The following is a 21,658-nucleotide window of genomic DNA, read 5'->3' on the forward strand; positions in this document are numbered from 1 at the left end:
TTGTATTGTCTTCGACACCCAGATCCCTTTTTTGGGATCTAACCCCCAAGGTGGACCCTTGCATCCGGTAACTGTGTTTTAGGTTATTCTTCCCAATATGCATCACTTTCCTTTTGCCCACATTAAATTTCATCTGCCACTTGGACGCCCAGTCTTCCAATTTCCTAAGGTCTGCCTACAATGTTTCACAATTCGCATGCGTTTTAACAACTTTGAACTTTTTGGGGTTTTGTTTTTTAATTCAGAAACATTCAGAAACATAGTCCAAGTAGAAAAACAAGAAAGTCTATACTTTGAACTGTTTAGTGTCTGTCTAATTTGAACAGTTTAGTCTTTAATTTCAGCCACACATTGCAATGAACTTTTTCCAGCATATACTGGCTTGTACTGTTCAGTACTGGCCTTCTACTTAATCTGCTCCCTCAGTAGATGTTCCCACTTCCTCATAATCTTCCTCAAGGGCAGCCAGGGGCTATCTAAGAGGACTGAAACAGATGATTTTCTTGGCCTTCCCCCCCCCCTTGCTTTTCTCTGCTTTAATATTGAACATGAGGGGATCACCAAATTAAATCTTCCTCTAGTCTAATGGGTCCTGACGCGTTTCGGCACTGGTTGCTTCAGAGAACTCTGTTGGTCTTGAAAGGCCTCTGCTCACGCTGTCTCTACAAAAATTAAAGTCGTATTAAGAACAGCTAGTGGAAATACACATTTCTTCACATCATTCAAAACTTCATTCACGGCACTAGTAAGGACACCATACCTGCTTCAACTATTCCAAAACTTCAAGAAAAAGCCCTTCCTTGTAAATGGTGAGCATTTATACCCTTCTATAGTTCAGCAGGTTAGATAGATAGATGACCGTGTTCTTGCCTTGGATAGGTTTATGAGATTTGGTGATAGGTTCTCTACTAAATCCTAGCTGTGTTTTCCTTTCTCTTAGTAACCTATTTTCTTATGCATAGCTTGTATCATAGAATTGCTATTTGGATTTTCTTCAGTGTTGTTGTGTTCATCTATGAATATGTACATATGTATTCATGTAACTAAGCTTTGCATTACTCTATATACATGCACGATTATTCTCTGTTGGGCTAGCAGCACAAATAAAAACGATTGCTTTTCCTCAACAGCGTGGTCATTGTTTACAAGCGAATAACCAAGCAAAAAGCAGGTCCTAGGGCAACGTAAGACCGTGCTACCCCTAGACATACGACCAGTAATTGTATAGCACTGATTATCCTATACTCTCCTTGTCAGTTGTTTTGTCTATGTATTGCATTGTTTTTGGTTTTTACCCAAAGATATATGGATATATGATATATGGAGATATATCTAATTATAAGTATTAAATCATAAGAACCTAAGAATTGCCGCTGCTGTGTCAGACCAGTGGTCCATCATGCCCAGCAGTCCGCTCATGCGGTGGCCCTTAGAAACATAGAAACATAGAACATGATGGCAGAAAAGGGCCACGGCCCATCTAGTTTGCCCACACTAATGGCCCACCCCCTAACTACCTCCATGAAGAGATCCCACATGCCAATCCCATCTTTTCTTAAAAGCTGGAGTCTTTACAGACAAGTTTGGTCACCCAGTTTACCTTTAACTTTTCACGTGTTTAAAAAATGAAGATAAATCATAGAAACATAGAAATAGACGGCAGATAAGGGCCACGGCCCATCTAGTCTGCCCATCCCAATGACCCTCCCCTACCTTTCTCTGTGAATAGATCCCACATGTCTATCCCATTTGGCCTTAAAATCAGGCACGCTGCTGGCCTCAATAACCTGAAGTGGAAGACTATTCCAGCGATCAACCACCCTTTCAGTGAAAAAGAATTTCCTGGTGTCCCCGTGCAGTTTCCCGCCCCTGATTTTCCACGGATGCCCCCTTGTTGCTGCGGGATCCTTGAAAAAGAAGATATCTTCTTCCACCTCGATGTGGCCCGTGAGATACTTGAATGTCTCGATCATGTCACCCCTCTCTCTGCGTTCCTCGAGTGAGTACAGCTGCAGCTTATCCAGCCGTTCCTCGTACAGGAGATCCTTGAGTCCCGAGACCATCCTTTGTTGAACTTTTTTAGAATGGACTGTTTAGCAATAATGTCTAGGATGGAAAGAGAGACACATGATTGAAGGCAGTGACTTGACATAAGAATATAAGAATAGCCTTACTTTGTCAGACCAGTGGTCCATCTAGCCCAGTATCCCGTCTTTGTGGAAGCCAATCCAAGTTGCAAGTACCTGGCAAAAACCCAAATAGTAGCAGCATTCCATGCTACCCATGTCTATGTCAACAGCAGACTATGAACTTTTCTTCCAGGAATTTGTTCAAACCTTTTTTTAAACCAGCTACATTAACTGCTCTTACCACAACCTCTGGCAATATGTTCCAGAGCTTATCCTCTGAGTGAAAAAATATTTCCTTCTATTGGTTTTAAAAGTATTACTCTCTAACTTCATCGAGTGTCCCTTATTCTTTGTGAAAAATCGATGCGCTTGTACCCGCATGTGGCACAGTGAAACATAGAAAGATGACGGCAGATAAGGGCTACAGCCCATCAAGTCTGCCCACTCTACTGACCCACCCCATTAAGTCTGGGTGCTAATGACTTAGTTCTTTAGCTCGACCCTCGTAGTGATCCTACGTGGATGTCCCATTTATTCTTAAAGTCGAGCACGCTGGTGGCCTTGATCACCTGCATCGGAAGTTTGTTCCAGTGATCCACCACCCTTTCTGTGAAGAAGTACTTCCTGGTGTCACCATTAAAGTTCCCTCCTCTGAGTTTGAGTTCGTGCCCTCTTGTGACCGATGGTCCTTTGAGAAGGAAGATGTCGTTTTCCACCTCGACACTTCCTGTGACATATTTAAATGTCTCAATCATGTCCCCCCTTTCCCTGCGCTCCTCTAGAGTATAGAGCTGCAATTTGCCCAGTCTTTCTTCGTATGAGAGACCCTTGAGTCCGGAGACCATTCTAGTGGCCATCTGCTGGACCGACTCGGCTCGAAGCACATCTTTACGGTAATGTGGCCTCCAGAATTGCACACAGTACTCCAGATGAGGTCTCACCATGGCTCTGTAAAGTGGCATTATGACTTCAGGCTTGCGGCTGACGAAGCTTCTCTTGATACATCCCATCATTTGCCTTGCCTTGGATGAGGCCTTCTCCACTTGTTTGGCAGCCTTCATGTCTGCACTGATGATTACTCCCAAATCCCGTTCTTCTGAAGTCCTAGCTAGTGCTTCTCCATTCAAGGTGTATGTTCTGCATGGATTTCTGCTGCCGAGATGCATGACTTTACACTTCTTAGCGTTGAAGCCCAGCTGCCATGTTGAGGACCAGTTTTCCAACATGATCAGATCCTGCGTCATACTACCCTTGAGACTGCTTTCACTTACTATATTACACAGTTTGGCGTCGTCGGCGAACAGTGCTACCTTACCCTGAAGCCCCCGGGTTAAATCCCTTATGAATATGTTGAAAAGAGATGGTCCCAGGACTGATCCTTGCGGCACTCCGCTAGTCACCTCCGATGTCTCAGAGAGGGTGCCGTTGACCACCACCCTCTGAAGTCTTCCACTCAGCCAATCATTGACCCATGCAGTTAGTTTCTCACCTAACCCCATCGATTTCATCTTGTTTAATAGTCTACGGTGCGGGACACTGTCAAAAGCTTTACTGAAATCCAAGTATACCACGTCCAGAGACTCTACCGAGTCTAGCTTTCCTGTCACCCAGTCAAAGAAGCTGATAAGATTAGATTGGCATGACCTGCCCCTAGTGAATCCATGTTGACAGGGATCCCTCAGATTTTCCTCATCCAATATCATGTCCAATTTACCTTTAAGTAAAGTTTCCATAAGTTTACACACTATTGATGTGAGACTCACCGGTCTGTAATTCGCAGCCTCCGCTCTGCAACCCTTTTTGTGCAGAGGGACAACGTTGGCTGTTTTCCAGTCCAGGGGGACTCTCCCCGTACTTAGAGAGAGATTGGTTGGAGCTACAGCCTCAGCCTGGGGCTGTGGGTTCAAATCCCGCATTGCTTCTTGTGACTGGATAAATCACTCAGTCCTCCATAGCCCCAAGCACGTTAGGTAGATTGTGAGCCCACAGGGACAGATAGGGAAAATGCTTGAGTACCTGATTGTAAAATCCGTTTAGATAACCTTGATAGGCTGTATATAAAATCCTAATAAACTTGAAACTTGTAGATTTCAATCATATCTCCCCTTAGCCGTCTCTTTTCCAAGCTGAAGAGCCCCAACCTTTTTAGTCTTTCCTCATACAAGAGGAGTTCCATCCCCTTTACCATATTGGCAGGGCCGGATTTAGATGAAAAGAGGCCCCAGGCTATTCCACTTATGAGGCCCTTTCACCTCCCATTTTTTAAGTTTGTAAATTACATGAGAGATAATAAAATACATCATTACTGTGATATATATCAATATGTTAAATGAAACATGTTGTTATTGGTACTAACCTTTATAAAAAATGTGACACGGATAATAAATAAAAAAAAGTCGAGAACACTTATTTGGACATTTATTCTCAGCACCATATATAGTACTTGTAACAATAACTAATCAAACATAACACATAACATTGCCCCTTCCTATGTCCATAGTGCCCCCAGTGCGTCCTTCCTCACCTCACCCCCCCTCCGATGCCCACCTGCCTCCCATCCCCCTTCCATTGAACACCCCCCATGCCATCCTGCCTGCCTACCTTCCATTAACCCCCCCACCCCCCCTCCGATGCCAGCCTGCCTGCCTCCCATCCCTCCACTGAAACCCACCCCACCCCGATGCCAGTCTGGGCCTCCCTGTCCTGACGGATCCACGTTTTGCCTCTCTCCCAGTGGGGCTGGGCTTTGCCCAGCTGTTTCCGGACTGACGTCTTTCCCTCCCCGATCCTCCTCCCAGGGCGAGAAAAAGAAAGGGAAAAGCCAAGTCGGCGCCCCGTTGCGGCCGGAGCCTGTTCCGATCCCAAAGCGTAGGATGATCTCGGGGCTCAAGGGTCTCTCGTATGAAGAGAGACTGAACAAATTGCAGCTCTACACTCTCGAGGAACGTAGGGAGAGGGGAGACATGATCGAAACATTTAAGTACCTCATGGGACATGTCGAAGTGGAAGATGATATTTTCTTTCTCAAGGGACCCTCGGCCACAAGAGGGCACCCGCTCAAACTCAAGGGCGGAAAATTTCATGGCGACACCAGAAAGTATTTCTTCACAGAGAGAGTGGTTGATCATTGGAACAAGCTTCCAGTGCAGGTGATCGAGGCAGACAGCGTGCCAGACTTTAAGAAGAAATGGGATACCCATGTGGGATAAGGAAATTGGGTCATTAGGGCATAGACAGGGGGTGGGTAAGCAGAGTGGGCAGACTTGATGGGCTGTAGCCCTTTTCTGCCGTCATCTTCTATGTTTCTATGATGGGTCATTTGGCCTTTATCTGCCATCATGTTTCTATGTTTCTATAATCAGAAAGTTCTATGACATCACAATGCAGGTTTAAAGAGCCTTAGCCTATAGGAAGAGGAGATGCAAATGTTAAGAGCCTTAGCCAATAGGGAGAGGAGGAGAGAGTGGCTGCTGCAGACACCAGAAAGTATTTCTTCACAGAGAGAGTGGTTGATCATTGGAACAAGCTTCCAGTGCAGGTGATCGAGGCAGACAGCGTGCCAGACTTTAAGAATAAATGGGATACCCATGTGGGATAAGGAAATTGGGTCATTAGGGCATAGACAGGGGGTGGATAAGCAGAGTGGGCAGACTTGATGGGCTGTAGCCCTTTTCTGCTGTCATCTTCTATGTTTCTATTTTCGGTTCAGTGTTTTAGTGTTCACTGTTTTTAGAATAGTGTAATTTTAATTTTGCTAACAATTTGAATGTAGGCCCCTCTTGATCTTGAGGCCCTAGGCTGAAGCCTAGTTAGCCTATAGGAAAATCCGGCCCTGCATATTGGTCTCTCTTCTTTGAACTTTTTCTAGTGCCGCTATATCTTTTTTGAGATAAGAAGGCCTGGAATAACTTTGTGTTACAGGAGGCCCAGTGATCCAGTTCTAATTAACATGTCTGATACTTCTCTTCCACATGTTGTAAAAGTAATTGGTGTTACTTTGGAGGGGGATTTGTTTGATAAGTTTGAAAGCTTCTGTCCCCTTCTTTTCTTGTTTTGTATGTTTCATAGTTTGGGACAGTGCATACACACTTTTTGTGTGGGTTTCTTAACCTTCCTGTTGATTTGGATCCTGGCAGCCATCTGGCAGCAAAACTGAGCAGATGACAAGCAATTGGGCAGATTAAATCCTGCACAGAGACACTGCAGAATGGTGAGAAAAGAAGCAGACATGAATCCTTATTGAATACAGATTTTGTTTGTCTTTCATGCTTATGTACAGTTCTTTGTGGTGTAAGGGTCCTAGAGAGCAGAGGAAGGTTTAAATGTGTCCTGAGATTTGCTGAGGATTTGGGATTCACAGGTCCAGGAGAGGGAGCAACTTTCTCCGGATTTAGAGATCAATTCACAGCACTGACAAATCTATTTGGTAAAGATACAAGTACTCCACTTTCATAAGAAGGGGTCACTGGATTTGAGGATGTCTCCCTAAGGCAGTGGTCTCAAGCTCAAACCCTTTGCAGGGCCACATTCTGGATTTGTAGGTACTTGGAGGGCCTCAGAAAAAAATTAGTTAATGTCTTATTAAAGAAATTACAATTTTGCATGAGGCAAAACTCTTTATAGTTTATAAATCTTTTTGGGGGCTAAGTCTTAATAAGAATATTGTAATTTATAGCTAAAGAGACATATGATCAAGAAACGTTTATTTTACTTTTGTGATTATGATAAACACACTGAGGGCCTCAAAATAGTACCTGGCGGGCCGCATGTGGCCCCCGAGCCGCAGGTTTGAGACCACTGCCCTAAGGTACACAGATCTTGCTTCTTTCAGTTTGGGAATTTGCAGATCTGTAGTAAAAGCATACAGAAAGTTCTCTTCTCTGCTTTCTTTTCACACTCAAGTCAATAGTCCAACCGAGAGTTATTGAGGAGTAAAGAACCTGGGGTCAGAGATGGAGAAAGGGTTGAAACACACCTGATTTTAAATGGTGACACAAATAAAATACTATAAAAAATTGTTTTGGTATCAGCTGGGTGGTGGAAACACATTGGAAATGGTTTAGCCTGATTGGGCAAGCCTAGGGTAACCATCTGACTCCAGAAAAAAAGGAGGATGGATTGAGGCATTTTTTATTTATTGATTCAGTTTTCTATACTGTTCTTCCAGGGGAGCTCAGAACAGTTTACATGAATTTTTTCAAGGACTCAAACATTTTTCCCTGTCTGTCTAGGCGGGCTCACAATCTATCTACTGTACCCAGGGCAAATCTGACAAAGACGGCAAAACAAAATTTACAAAGTATGGTAAAGATATAATATGACAAGACATGGCATAAGACCCCTTACTGGGTTAGACCAATGGTCCATCAAGCCCAGTAGCCCGTTCTCAAGGTGGCCAATCCAGGTCACTAGTACCTGGCCAAAACCCAAGGAGTAGCAACATTCCGTGCTACCGATCCAGTGCAAGCAGAGGCTTCCCCCATGTCTTAATAAACAGACGTTTCCTCCAGGAACTTGTCCAAACCTTTCTTAAAACCAGCTACGCTATCCGATCATACCACATCCGCTGGCAACGCACGTTCCAGAGCTCAACTATTCTCTGAGTGAAAAAAAATTTCCTCCTATTGGTTTTAAAAGTATTTTCCTGTAACTTCATCAAGTGAGACATAGCACGGTAAACATAGTGTTACAAAGTAAAAATGGTTAGGCAAGCATGCATGATGAAACATAGCATGGAAGACATGGAACGGCAAACATTGTGTGGCCAGCATGGTATAGTATATATGATGTATAGTAGGCCAAGGATGGCGAACAGTGTGACAGAGTGTGGTAGAACATTGGATGACAAAACATGGCATGGTCAGACATAGGGTGAAGCACACCAGCGTTTGAGACTCTAGATAGTAGAGAGTCGGGCCCTATGTCAGAAGGTCTGGAGAATTTGGGTTGGCGCACTCTCATAGAGGGTCAGGAAGAGGTGAGTTTTTATTGCCTTCCTGAAGTGCAGTGAACCTTCTAACGATCTTATGCGGGTGGGTAGTTTGTTCTATAGGCGCAATAGGTAGTTTTATCTCATTGCTTTCAATAGAAGTAAAACCTGGATAATAATAATAATAACTTTATTCTTTTATACCACCATAACCAAAAATTCTAGGCGGTTTACATTAAAAAGAGCTGAACAATCAGCGAAATACAATAATACAGTAAAAAATACAAATATTTGTAAAATAAAATTTCAATAATAAAACTCTCATTAAGTAATAAACTTATCGACAAAGCGGTCTTAATTAATTTCCAAAAACAGCAATAGGATAACAATCCATCCATCATGTATCAACAATCCATCCTTTGGGAGGACGGGCTAAATAAATAAAAGTATCAATCCATCCTCCTTTTTCTAAAACTATATGGTAACCCTAGGCAAGCCCAAGCTGGTCTGATCTGGATTCTCCTAGTCACTCTGCTGTATAACTTTTAGTGCCTAGCTTATCTGATGAGTCTATTTATGGTAGGTAATTAGAGTTGTATGTTATTATCCAGAATGTCTTGTTGCTTTGCATACCTTTTCCTCAGATCAGGATGCCATCATGATGTTCGCTTATGGCTGTCTTTGTGGCTCTTCCTCTCTTCTGCACCTCCCAGTTCTAGTCAGTGTGTCTGTTGAAAGCACCACGAATTATTTTCAAAGTTTCTTGTGTTACTGCTGTTATTGTCACCAGGGTAGACTTAACTCCAAATGGTGAGACCGTGGCTTACCAAGATCCTCTGTCATGCTGTACTAGCCATTTTTCACCTACGTTTTCCTGAACCCATGCCTCACAAGACACTTCCATATACCAAAATACATCTACAGCGAGCACCATAACAGCACATCACAAGAAATGTCTTCCTTATGGATTGTCTCGGATGTCTCTCTTGGGATCTCATGTGCTTCCCATTCTCTGTGGCTCTTTCAGTCTTTCAAGAGAGCGGCACAACTGTAATGACAGACCCATGACTAGGAGAAACAGAGAGTCAATCTTAATGCTCTTTCCTGAAAACAAAATGATTCCCATCCTTTTCCATATCAATGAGGCTTTGACTTGTGCCTAATTACTACCACATGACCAAAGATGTCCTTAAAAGCATAATAAAAAAAATAATAATAATAGCTTTATTTATATCCCCTCATACCTATTCAGTTCAAGATGGTACACAGTAGTGGATAATAATAATAATAATCATCTTTATTCTTGTATACCACCCAACCGTGAGTTCCAGGCAGTTCACAACCATGAAGGACTGTACAATCAGTGAAACATACATGTAACAGGGTTAGAGAAATAATCATGTTACAAACTTATCAAACAAGTCAGTTTTCAACAACTTTCTGAAGGCATAATATGATTGTGTTTGTGGAATCAGAGAACTTAACCAGGAATTCATTTTTCCTAACTGGAAAGCAAAAGTCTTATCTAGAAATCTCTTATAATGACAAGCTTTTACAGATGGATACATAAACAGTCATTTTGAGTATTTTTATTTGACTTATATAACTTATGGGAGGATAAGTACCTGGAGCCAGACCAAAAAGAGCAGATGCAGCCAAATTTGAACAAAATTCTCGCTTCAAATAGCAACCAATGGAGTCGCTGATAGAAAGGACTCACATGGTCGCATTTTTTTAACCTGAAGATCATGCCCACTTCCATATTTTGTATTACTCGAATACGGTTTAAGATTTTCATGTAAAATGCCAAGTAAATGATGTTGCAACAGTCAAGGGCAAATAGAATTAGAGACTGAACTACTAATCTGGAAGATACTAAGTCAAAATATTTTTTAATAGTTTGAAGTTTACAAAGAATCACAAAACTTTTTTCATTAGATCAGTGTGGTCTTCTAAAGTAACGATCTAATGTCACCCCCAAGATCTTATTTGAAGTGGCTACATCAAAATTCTGACCTTTGATTTGAAGTTTTTTTTATCTGTAATTATTGTTCAGACTAGCAAGAAAAAAATTAGTTTTTTCTGGATTAAGCTTAAGTTTAAATTTGAACATTCAGTGTTTTATCTGTGCCATGAGAAAAGCAATCTGATCTTTAATATCCTCTGAAAAAGCTGACATTGGCAAAAGTATAGTAATATCGTCAAGTAGATATAGAATTTGACTTTCAAGTCTTGCAATAAATTGGCCAAGGAAATCAAATAGATATTAAAAAGAGTGGGAGACAACGGAGATCCCTGTGGCACTCCTGATGGATTGCTCCAAGAGGATGAATATTGCCCAGCCAAATAGACTTGATAAGACCTATTTTGCAAAAAGCCTTTAAACCACTTCCAAACGTTCCCAGTGATTCCAATAGTATCTAAGCAGAACAATAAGATCTCATGATCTACCAGATCAAAAGCACTACTTAGATCTAACTGAAGAATCAAGACGCTTGAACCTAAACTGAACTGACTATAGAGATAGTCCATTAACAATGCCAGAACTGTATCTGTACTATAACCCGAACAAAATCCTGATTGATGATCATGAAGGATCTAAAATTTATCTAGATATTTTACCAAATCTGCATTTATCAGTGCCTCCATCAATTTTGTGAACAGCAGAATACTGGCTATGGGCCTATAATTGGTTTCACAGGTAATGGGCTCTTTTAGATTTTTTTACGATAGGAGTAATGGTGATATGGCCTATCTCATTTAAAAATATACCCTCTTTAAGTGAGAGTGTAATCCATCTAAATAGTTTGGCTTTAAAAGCAAAAGGAGCGTTTCTCGGTAAATTTGGAGGACAGTTGTCAAGTCTACAGTTAGATTTTGCATACTTCATAAATAACATACAGAAAAATAACCAATCTGGAGAATTAAACTGTGTCCAATTCATATCTGCCCCCGAACCCTCCACCAGTTGCATCATTACGCGTGCATCATTTTTAGTCACTGAATAAAAATTAGATCTTAACTGAATAATTTTATTTTTTAAAAATTAAACAAAAATATCTGCAGATGGCATGCAATCTACAGTCGAACGCTTTTTAGCTTCTGTATCAAATTAACTAATTTAAACAATTCTCTACTATTACTATTTGCTGCTGTGGGAGCAGGTATCGATACAGTTGAGGGGAATGGGAGAGAGAAGTAGGATGTGACGGGAGGAGGAACGGGTGGGGAGAGAAGCGGAATGTGAAGGGAGGCGGGGAGGAGGAGTGCTAAGTCAGAGATAAGTGGGTTTTCAGTACTGTTCTGAGAGTTTAGTAAGATGGAGACCCTCCCCCTCAAGATAAATGCACTTCAGATCTTGCTTACATAGAAACATAGAAAATTGACGGCAGAAAAGGGCCTTAGCCCATCAAGTCTGCCCACACCAATGACCCACTCCCTAACGTTTATTCCCCTAGAGATCCCACGTGAATATCCCATTTTCTCTTAAAATCTGTCACGTTGTTGGCTTCAATCACCTGCTGAGGTAGCTCGTTCCAATGATCGATTACCCTTTCGGTGAAGAAGTACTTCCTGGTATCACCGTAAAATTTCCCTCCCCTGACTTTCAGCGAGTGCCCTCTTGTAACCGAGGGCCCTGTAAGACAGAAGATAGCATCTTTGACCTCTATACGTCCCGTAATATACTTAAAGGTCTCAATCATGTCTCCCCTCTCTCTCCGTTCTTCCAGCGAGTACATCCACAGTTTTTTTAGCCTTTCTTCGTACGTGAGTTCCCTGAGCCCCAAGACCATCCTGGTAGCCATTCGCTGAACCGACTCCATTCTCAACACATCTTTCCGGTAGTGCGGTCTCCAGAATTGAACACAATACTCCAGATGAGGTCTCACCATGGATCTGTACAACGGCATTATGACTTCAGGTTTTCTGCTGACAAAACCCCTACGGATGCAGCCCATCATTTGTCTTGCCTTGGACGAAGCCATCTCCACCTGATTGGCAGCCTTCATATCATCACTAATGATCACTCCTAAATCACGTTCTGCCTTGGTCCTGGACAAGGTTTCACCATTTAGTGTGTAAGTTCTGTGTGGATTTTTTTTACCTAGGTGCATCACTTTACATTTTTTAGCATTGAAGCTTAGCTGCCAAGTTGACGACCACTGTTCCAGCTGCCGTAGGTCCTGCGTCATAATGTCAGGCACACTGCTTTTACCTACTATGTTGCATAGTTTGGCGTCATCGGCAAACAGTGATACTTTTCCTCTAAGCCCTTGGGTAATATCTCCTATGAATAAATTCATAGGATGACCAGCCTCAGGTGGCTCTGGTGGAAATGGGCTTTCTGGAGCATTATGCAAGGTCTGTCCTTGGTTGTAGCTCCGACCTGTAGTGGTGGGTCAGGAACTGAGAACTTGTGACTTTAGAACTAAGAGGGCTTGAAATTAGCCTCATTACATCAAAGGACAGAGGGCTCAAATGTGACATAGTATCATAGTAGATGACGGCAGATAAAAACCCGAATGGTCCATCTAGTCTGCCCAACCTGATTCCATCTAAAAATTTGTTGGGTTTTTTTTTCTTCTTCTTCTTCTTAGCCAGGGGTGTTAAAGTCCCTCCTGGAGGGCTGCAATCCAGTTGGGTTTTCAGGATTTCCCCAATGAATATGCATGAGATCTATTTGCATGCACTGCTTTCATTGTATGCTAATAGATCTCATGCATATTCATTGGGGAAATCCTGAAAACCCGACTGGATTGCAACCCTCGAGGAGGGTCTTTGACACCCCTGTTCTTAGCTATTTCTGGGCAAGAATCCAAAGCTCTGCCTGGTACTGTTCTTAGGTTTCAACTACTGAAGTCTCCGTCAAAGCTCACTCCAGTCCATCTACACCCTCCCAGCCATTGAAGCCCTCCCCAGCCCATCCTCCACCAAAAGGCCATATACAGAAAAGACTATGCAAGTCTGCCCAGTACTGGCCTTAGTTCTTCAATATTTATGATTATTTTCTGATTCTAGATCCTCTGTGTTCATCCCATGCTTCTTTGAACTCTGTCACCATTTTCCTCTCCATCACCTCTCTCAGGAGTGAATTCCAGGCATCCATCACCCTCTTTTTCCTTACATTGCTTTTGAATCTACCACCCCTCAACAGGTGGAGAAAGAGCGACTTTCACTTGAGAAGTGTGCTGCCACAAACCAGCGAAGGCCAGCTGAGCCCGGCAGTAGGCGAGAAGGTGATGCAAGACTCTGGCTTCACATGATGGTTCTACACCTGTTCTCGGAGTTCCCCGATCCCCACATTCTGTTAGGGTACGTCCATTCCTTTCCCTGACCATTAAGGTCATCAAACAAGTTGTGGTGACACCTTTTTCTTGTTGTAAGAGTACATCTGTGACTAGCTTTGTAAAATTTGATTACTAAGAAGCTGCAAATTCTGCCAGCACTCAATATGTTGTACTGTTACTTGGGTGACAGAATTGAAGTTGAGGGTCACATGTTCCAAGCGGAGCTAGTAGCAGAGACCTGAAATTGGAGAAGGATGTCAACTGTGAGTGGCAGAAACTGATGTAATATTTCACAGGCAGCTGCTAGTTAATATTTTGTCTGGGATTGCTGCCAGGATCCCTCTCTTTATTTTTGCAAACATTTAAGGAAGTTACACACACTACTCTTGAGATAAAGTGTGTGTGGGGGGTGATTATTGGCTCTGATGAGTCTCCTGCAACCAAGGACAGACCTTGCATAGCAGACCAGAGAGCCAGCTCCCACCAGTGCCATCTGCGGCTGGTCCCCTCCCTCCCCCTCCAAGGACATTACACGGATTGATAAGAGACACTCCTCAGCTCGCTCTATAAAGTGTATTTTAAAACATGAAAGATAGGACAGAAAAGATTCCCAGATTATTCTTAAAATGTTATGTGCAGGAGCCCCTGAGCTGTCTTCTTTCAGTTTATCACGTCTCATACAGAGGCAGCAGTGGCGTACTAAGGAGGGGTGTGGGGTAAGGAGCACCCCGAGTGCCATCTTTGGGGGGGGGGCACTGGTACCTCTACTTCTTTCCACCCCCTATGTACCTCTTTAAATGTTCACTAGTGTGATCAGCATCTTCCACTTGCTGCTCACACTGGCGTCAGCTTCCTTCTGATGTCATTTCCTGGTTGCAGAAAATTCTGCTCATGTTGGCAAACAAATCTGTGGGTAGGGTTACCATTTTTTGGACCTCCAAAATCCGGACACATGGCCTTGCCCTGTTCCGCCTTCGGCTCTGCTCTGTTCAGCCCCAGCTCCTCCCAGTTCGGTCTCCAGCCCTGTACTCACAAGCCTCTCTTCTTCCCCGACAAGTTCTGGCTGCGTCTAGAGGGCCTGGAGCATGTGCACATGCATGACGTCATCCACGCATATTCAGAGGCCCTCCAGATGTGGCTGGAGCTTTTCGGGGCTTTCCAAAACCCGGACAAACTGCCAGGTTATTTAAAGTCCATCCGGGGCCCCGGACAGTCTTCTAAAAGGGATTTCCCAGAAATCTGGTAACCCTATATACACAGGGGGGGGGGGGGTGCGGTTTGTGCTGAAGCAGCAGGAAAGAGTGGGGGGAGCATAGCGTAACAATGCTGGCCGCCACTGCCCCGAACGATAACTTCCCTTGCTACGCCATTGTCTGGCAGATTCCTTCTATTCCACCTCAATCTTAACCAGTTCCAGCAGGACATAGGTCACAGTTTTCTTAGGATTCCTTCCTTTCTTTCTCCCCCTCTCCATTTAATGCAATTTGGTGGTTCTGTAATTATTAGAGGAGAGGGCTTTAATATTTATACGGGGTTTTGTCAGTCGGAAACCAGAAGTCATAATGCCGCTGTACAGAACCATGGTGAGACCTCACCTGGAATACTGTGTGCAATTCTGGAGGCCACATTACCGTAAAGACGTGCTTAGAGTCGAGTCGGTTCAGCGGATGGCCACTAGGATGGTCTTGGGGTTCAAGGGTCTCTCGTACGAAGAGAGACTGAGCAGACTGCGGCTCTACACTCTAGAGGAACGCAGGGAGAGGGGGGACATGATTGAGACATTTAAGTTCATCACGGGACGTGTCGAGGTAGAAGATGACATTCTCTTCCCCAAAGGACCCTCGACCACAAGAGGGCATCCGCTTAAACTTAGAGGGGGGAAATTTAGTAGTGACACCAGGAAGTATTTTTTCACAGAAAGGGTGGTGGACCACTGGAATGAGCTTCCGGTGCAGGTGGTCGAGGCCACCGGTGTGCTCGACTTTAAGAGAAAATGGGACACTTACGTGGGATCCCTACGTAGGTCGAGTCACTAGCATCTAGACTATTGGGGTGGGTCAGTGGAGTGGGCAGACTTGATGGGCTATGGCCCTTTTCTGCCGTCATCTTTCTATGTTTCTATGTTTCTATGTTTCTATGTTCGATATTCAGCCGGCAGAATTGAGCATTTTGCTGTCTGCCGATGGAGTTATTCAAAGGACTTTCGCTTCATTGAATATTAACAGCTAGCCTCGATCAAGCAATTTAACCGATCTGCAGCCGGCTAAGTTGCTTTGAATTGTCGGGCCCACTAAATTTTTATTTACTTCACAACTTTGAGAATTCACATGATTGTGAGACAATCGCTGGGCTCCCACACTGACCGTGACAACACTGCATTTGATAAGTTTCAAGTTTATTAAAAATTTGATTCATTCCTGCCCGAAATGCAGCCAGGCTCATGCTTCTTTGAGCCATATGTTTTGGACATGCCCCAAAATTCAACAGTTCTGGAGTCACCTGGGACGCTATGTTACGTTGCTTTGGGGAAGGCGTTGGCTCCCACAACCGAGAGCGCTATTTGGTTTTTATAACATAGCCACGCCTAAACCCAGGGGAATGTCAGCTTTTATCACCAGAGTGCTTTTACTGGGGAAGAAATCTATCCTTATTAACTGGCTTTCGTCTGATCCTCCGACCTATGCACAATGGAGATCCCTGATGATAATTCATGCCACGCTGGAGCGGAGACTGGTGGGTGACTTGGAACATGGCCCGGGTCGTAGATTTTGTCAGACTTGGGAATGCTTTTGGCAGGACCTCACACCCCGAGCTCGTAGCAGACTTTTGAACATTTAAGGTTATCTCTCAACTTTTGGCATGGCTTTGGACTCCCGGGATGGGGGGGGGGGGGTGGGGGGGGGGAGGGGGGACATGTTTGTACTGTTACTTTTGATTGATGCTCTTTCTTGTTCTTGCCTGTTATACTTGAAATAATAAAAAAAGCATTTGAACATATTGTAATTCTGATCAATATTCAAGTTGATGTGCTTGTTTAAAATGTAAAAATTTGAATAAAAATAAATAAATAATAACTACCAAAGTAAAAAAAAAAAAAAAAAAATTTGATTGGATCGCTTATCAGATTTCTAAGTGATATACAATGCCTTAAAACTGGGGATAATACATACAGCATATTTGAGTACAACATGACTTGGACAAGCACTCAAATCAAGGTAAGGAGGAGAAAGAATGACAATAGTTACAAGTCAGGAATTGGAGGGGTGTACCTTTCGGATCCTCAATAGAACATATTTCACCCAGGTACAGGCATTTTATTCTGGTATGGTAGACACTCCATTATGTAGATGGTGTGTACAGACTGCTAATACCCTCTCCCATGCAGTGTGGCTTTGCACGCAAGTTCAACACTTTTGGCATGCCATCCTATCCTATTTCGGTAGGCTCTGGGGGGTGGCAGTGGTTAGTTCACCCAGGCACTTATTTTTGGCCAGGCAGGAAGATGTCGGATATATGGGGTTGGAAGATGCTCACTGTTCCATAAGGCCTGTATGATAGGACATAGATGTACTCTACAATACTGGTTGAAAGATTCTCCACCTGGTTTCTGGCATTGGAGGAATCAATTTCATCTATTGTTGACATATGAGGCTCGGGAAGCTTGCTCAGCTCCTTGCCGCAAAAAATTGTTCACGCAGACATGGGAGCCGTACATACAATCCTTGCCTCATAGGGCTCAGAGCTTGATCTTGAATGCACTGGACCTGTGAAGACCTCTATGTGTCATTATGGATGGGTTAAGAACATAAGAATTGGTACTGCTGGGTCAGACCAGTGGTCCATCGTGCCTAGCAGTCCGCTCCCACAGCAGCCCTTAGGTCTAAGACCAGTGCCCTAACTGAGTTTAGCCTTACCTGCAAATGTTCTGGTTCAGCAGGAACTTGTCTAACTTTATCTTGAATCCCTGGAGGGTGTTTCCCCCTATAACAGCCTCCAGAAGAGCATTCCAATTCTCTACCACTCTCTGGGTGAAGAAGAACTTCCTTATGTTTGTACGGAATCTATCCCTTTTTAGCTTTAGAGAGTGCCCTCTCGTTCTCTCTACCTTGGAGAGGGTGAACAACCTGTCTTTATCTACTAAGTCTATTCCCTTCATTATCTTGAATGTTTCGATCATGTCCCCTCTCAGTCTTTTCGAGGAAGAAGAGGCCCAGTTTCTCAATCTCTCACTGTACAGCAACTCCTTCAGCCCCTTAACCATTTTAATTGCTCTTCGCTGGATCCTTTCAAATAGTACTGTGTCCTTCTTAATGTATGATGACCAGTGCTGGATGCAGTATTCCAGGTGGGGGGCACACAATGGCCTGGTACAGCGGCATGATAATCTTCTCTGATCTGTTTGTGATCCCTTTCTTAATCATTCCTAGCATTCTGTTTGCTCTTTTTGTCGCCGCCAGCATTGCGCGGACGGCTTCATTGACTTGTCGACCAGTATTCCCAAGTCTCTTTCCTGGGGGATCTCTTCGAGTACCGCACCAGACATCCTGTATTCGTGTATAAGATTTTTGTTACGGACATGCATCACCTTACACTTATCCATGTCAAACCTCATTTACCATGTCGCTGCCCATTTCTCGAGCATGTAGAGAAGGCCTCATCCAAGGCAAGGCAAATGATGGGATGTATCAAGAGAAGCTTCGTCAGCCGCAAACCTGAAGTCATCATGCCACTTTACAGATCATTGGTGAGACCTCATCTGGAATACTGTGTGCACTTCTGGAGGCCGCATTACCGTAAAGATGTGCTTCGAGCCGAGTCGGTCCAGCGGATGGCCACTAGAATGGTCTCCGGACTCAAGGGTCTCTCATACGAAGAAAGACTGGGCAAATTGCAGCTCTATACTCTAGAGGAGCGCAGGGAAAGGGATGACATGATTGAGACATTTAAATACGTCACAGGTCGTGTCGAGATGGAAAATGACATATTCTTTCCCAAGGGACCCTCGGTCACAAGGGGGCACCCGCTTAAACTCAGAGGAGGGAAATTTAGTGGTGACGCCAGGAAGTACTTCTTCACGGAAAGGGTGGTGGATCATTGGAACAAACTTCCGAGGCAGGTGATCAAGGCCGCCAGCGTGCTCGACTTTAAGAATAGATGGGATATCCACGTGGGATCCCTACGAGGGTCGAGCTAAGGAACTAAGTCATCAGCACTCAGACTTAATGGGGTGGGTCAGTAGAGTGGGCAGACTTGATGGGCTGTGGCCCTTTTCTGCCGTCACCTTTCTAAAATTTTTCTAAAATTCTAAAATTTATGTCACGTTGCAGGTCTTCGCAGTCCTTCTGTGTCTTCACTACTCTGAATAACTTCGTATCGTCTGCAAATTTAATCACCTCGCGCGTCGTACCAATTTCCAGGTCGTTTATAAATATGTTGAAGAGCACGGGTCCAATCACCGACTATCAACCAGGTCATATACCAGGTGCTGATGTTCTGGAGACAGGTATGTACGTTTTTATTCAGATATTTGTAGCAGTGTGAGGGGGTCAGTGATCACTGGGGGAGTGTGTGGGTCTTTACATTGCAGTGGTTATCTGGTCATCTGCTTTTGCATCGTCTAACTCACAGCACACATGTTTCGTCCAGGAAGTCTTGTGAAACCTTCGATTATCCCTGCAGGAAGACTAAGTCTAGGTTGGCCTACATTCCGCCCTAACCACTCCTCCTGCTACGCCCCTTTCAGCTCTGGGCACACAGCGGCATTCAGAGGCCTAAAAAGTCCCAGATTATCGGCACTTGGACGACCTGTAGTTTAGACATGTTTAAGTTTCGATGATGAGCCCCTTATTGAACAAATCTTTAAGTGGACCCACCAGAACCTCTCTGAGCTCCATTACTATCCTGAGAAGGATCCCGCCCGGTCCCATTGAATGCACTCTTTAAATATTGGCTGTTTTTATTTGGGTAGGTATTCCTCATACTTAATTATTTCCCTTTCCAATTTGCTCCTAAGGAGAGTGCAAACAATACATAAAAAAATAAGCTTTTCCTCAATACGAAGGCTGCCCTTATAGTAAGAAGAAAAAGAAGCCATATCCATGCCCTTAATAATAATGAGGTTACTTTAACATCAAGGAAAGGTCACTTTTGAAAATTTTATAAAGGTCAAGTGAAATTGCTTACCTGTAACTGGTGTTCTCCCTGTGAGTGGCATCATTGCACGACACCTTGCACAGAGTATCAAACTAGGGATTGCCTCTTTGGACAGGCTCACAGTGGGACCTGCTTAGTCTAATATCAAAACACTGAATAGAAAGGTGACAAACACCACCGGGATTTTGAAAACACCTCCCGACCACCACCTTCGTCACCATTAAGCAGTTCAAAATCAAGCTTCCCACTTTGTAAGAAACCCTGGGGTATGCAGTCGGCAGCATTTCATGGCTGCTGCAGAATTAACCCCGCATATCCACATCTGAATAACAGTATTGAATATCTAAGTATATGTGGCCAGTTAAACTTATGCAGTTAAGTGGGAGAGAAGAAGTGGCCTAATGGTTGGAGCTGCTGCCTCAGCCCTGAGGTTGTAAGTTTAATCCCAGCCTACTTCCTGTGACTCTGGACAAGTCGTCTAATCCCTCCATGGCTCCAAGTACTAGTTAGATTGTGAGCCTGCCAGGACAGATGCACCACTCTAGAAATCAAAATGTAGTGAAGGACAATCAAGCCATTGTGACATCACTGATGAGGTTGGCTCTTAGGCATTGGTGGAATGAGGCATTATGATGTCACAATCTCAGCTCTGGTTATCAGAGCTCAGAACAGTTTACATGAATTTATTCAAGTACTCAAGCATTTTCCCCGTCTGTCCTGGTGGGCTCACAATCTATCTAATGTACCTGGGGCAATGAGGGGATTAGGTGACTTACGTGGGGTTTGAACACACAACCTAAGGGTGCTGAGGCTGTAGCTCTATCACTGCGCCATGTACTGAACCACATAAAGAGGAGCCTATCTTTTTCTTACACATTAGGTGCTGTATATTACCACATGAGTGCCAACTCTGCCCTGGTCTGGTTTCCACTTAGGTGATAAACAGGTCACAGAATTTGCCCAGAGCCCCAGAAGAGTAATTCAAACAGCCAGGAACCATTTCTGGCTCTTTAAATTGTTTTGAGTATAAACGGCCCTGTGCATAGTTTTATCCACGGGATTTATTCCAGTATAATTAAACCAAAACTATGCAGAGTGTTTGCTGGGATTATTCCCCCCCCCCACTAAAAAAAATTACTTACAGGAACTGCATCTACTTGTTAGGTTATATGATAATGATGTTTTACTGTGTTATATGTTTTAAGAAAGGTTTGGACAAATTCCTGGAGGAAAAGTCCATAGTCTGTTATTAAGACATGGGGGAAGCCTCTGCTTGCCCTGGATCAGTAGCATGGAATGTTGCTACTCTTTGGGATTCTAGAATCTTGTTATTCTCTGGGATTCCGGAATCTTGCTATTCTTTGAGATTCTGTATGGAATGTTGCTACTCTTTGGGATTCTAGAATCTTGTTACTCTCTGGGATTCCGGAATCTTGCTATTCTTTGAGATTCTGTATGGAATGTTGCTACTCTTTGGGTTTTGGCCAGGTACTAGTGACCTGGATTGGCCGCTGTGAGGACGGGCTACTGGGCTTGATGGACCATTGGACTGACCCAGTAAGGCTGTTCTTATGTTCTTATTATGAATGTTAAGTTATTGTTTTAATTATGAATGTATTGTTCGAATCCGCTTTGTATAAAGGCAGAATATAAGTAATAAAGTACAAACTTTTCTGAGGTCAGCAACAGCAGCACTGTTGCCATGGCGACCCAATGGTACCCACACCGAGGCTGTGCAGTCAGTGGTGTAGCGAGGGTAAGCGGCACCCGGGGCAGTGGTGCCCCTCCCCCGCCCTCATCTCCGCCCACCCCCTGCCATACGTGCATTCCCCCCCCCCAATACCTCTAGAGCAGCACCTTGCGACCCCTTCGGCTCTCCCTCTGACATCGTTTCCTATGCGTGGCATCCGGAAGTGACATCAGCGGGAGAGACGACGCAGTCGCGAGGACCACGTTGAAGCCAGCGCCCTCCACCCTTAATACGCCACTGTGCGCAGACATGAAAAATCCATTTTCCAATTCAATTAGAGGCCGAGGTTTAACCGTCTCCTCAGCTCCGAACCTGCCTGATGCAATGTGCTGGAAGGGCTCCAGTATTTGCTCAGAGTTGTTGTGCAGTTACCAAGAGCCCAGCCTACAGCCAAGTGCTGATATCACAG

The 21,658-nt window shown here is 43.9% G+C and overlaps 1 long non-coding RNA gene across 1 annotated transcript; it reads right to left on the reverse strand.

The window, feature by feature from the left end:
* Positions 1-319: 319 nt before the first annotated feature.
* On the reverse strand, positions 320-21,396 carry LOC117356397. The gene is made up of 3 exons (XR_004538633.1): positions 21,343-21,396; positions 8,692-9,126; positions 320-662 (listed from the first exon to the last, which is right to left on the reverse strand). It is a non-coding gene; the product is annotated as an uncharacterized LOC117356397 (long non-coding RNA).
* Between the last annotated feature and the right edge of the window lie 262 nt (positions 21,397-21,658).

Source organism: Geotrypetes seraphini, chromosome 3 (genome assembly GCF_902459505.1).
Source record: "Geotrypetes seraphini chromosome 3, aGeoSer1.1, whole genome shotgun sequence".
Lineage (NCBI taxonomy): Eukaryota > Metazoa > Chordata > Amphibia > Gymnophiona > Dermophiidae > Geotrypetes > Geotrypetes seraphini.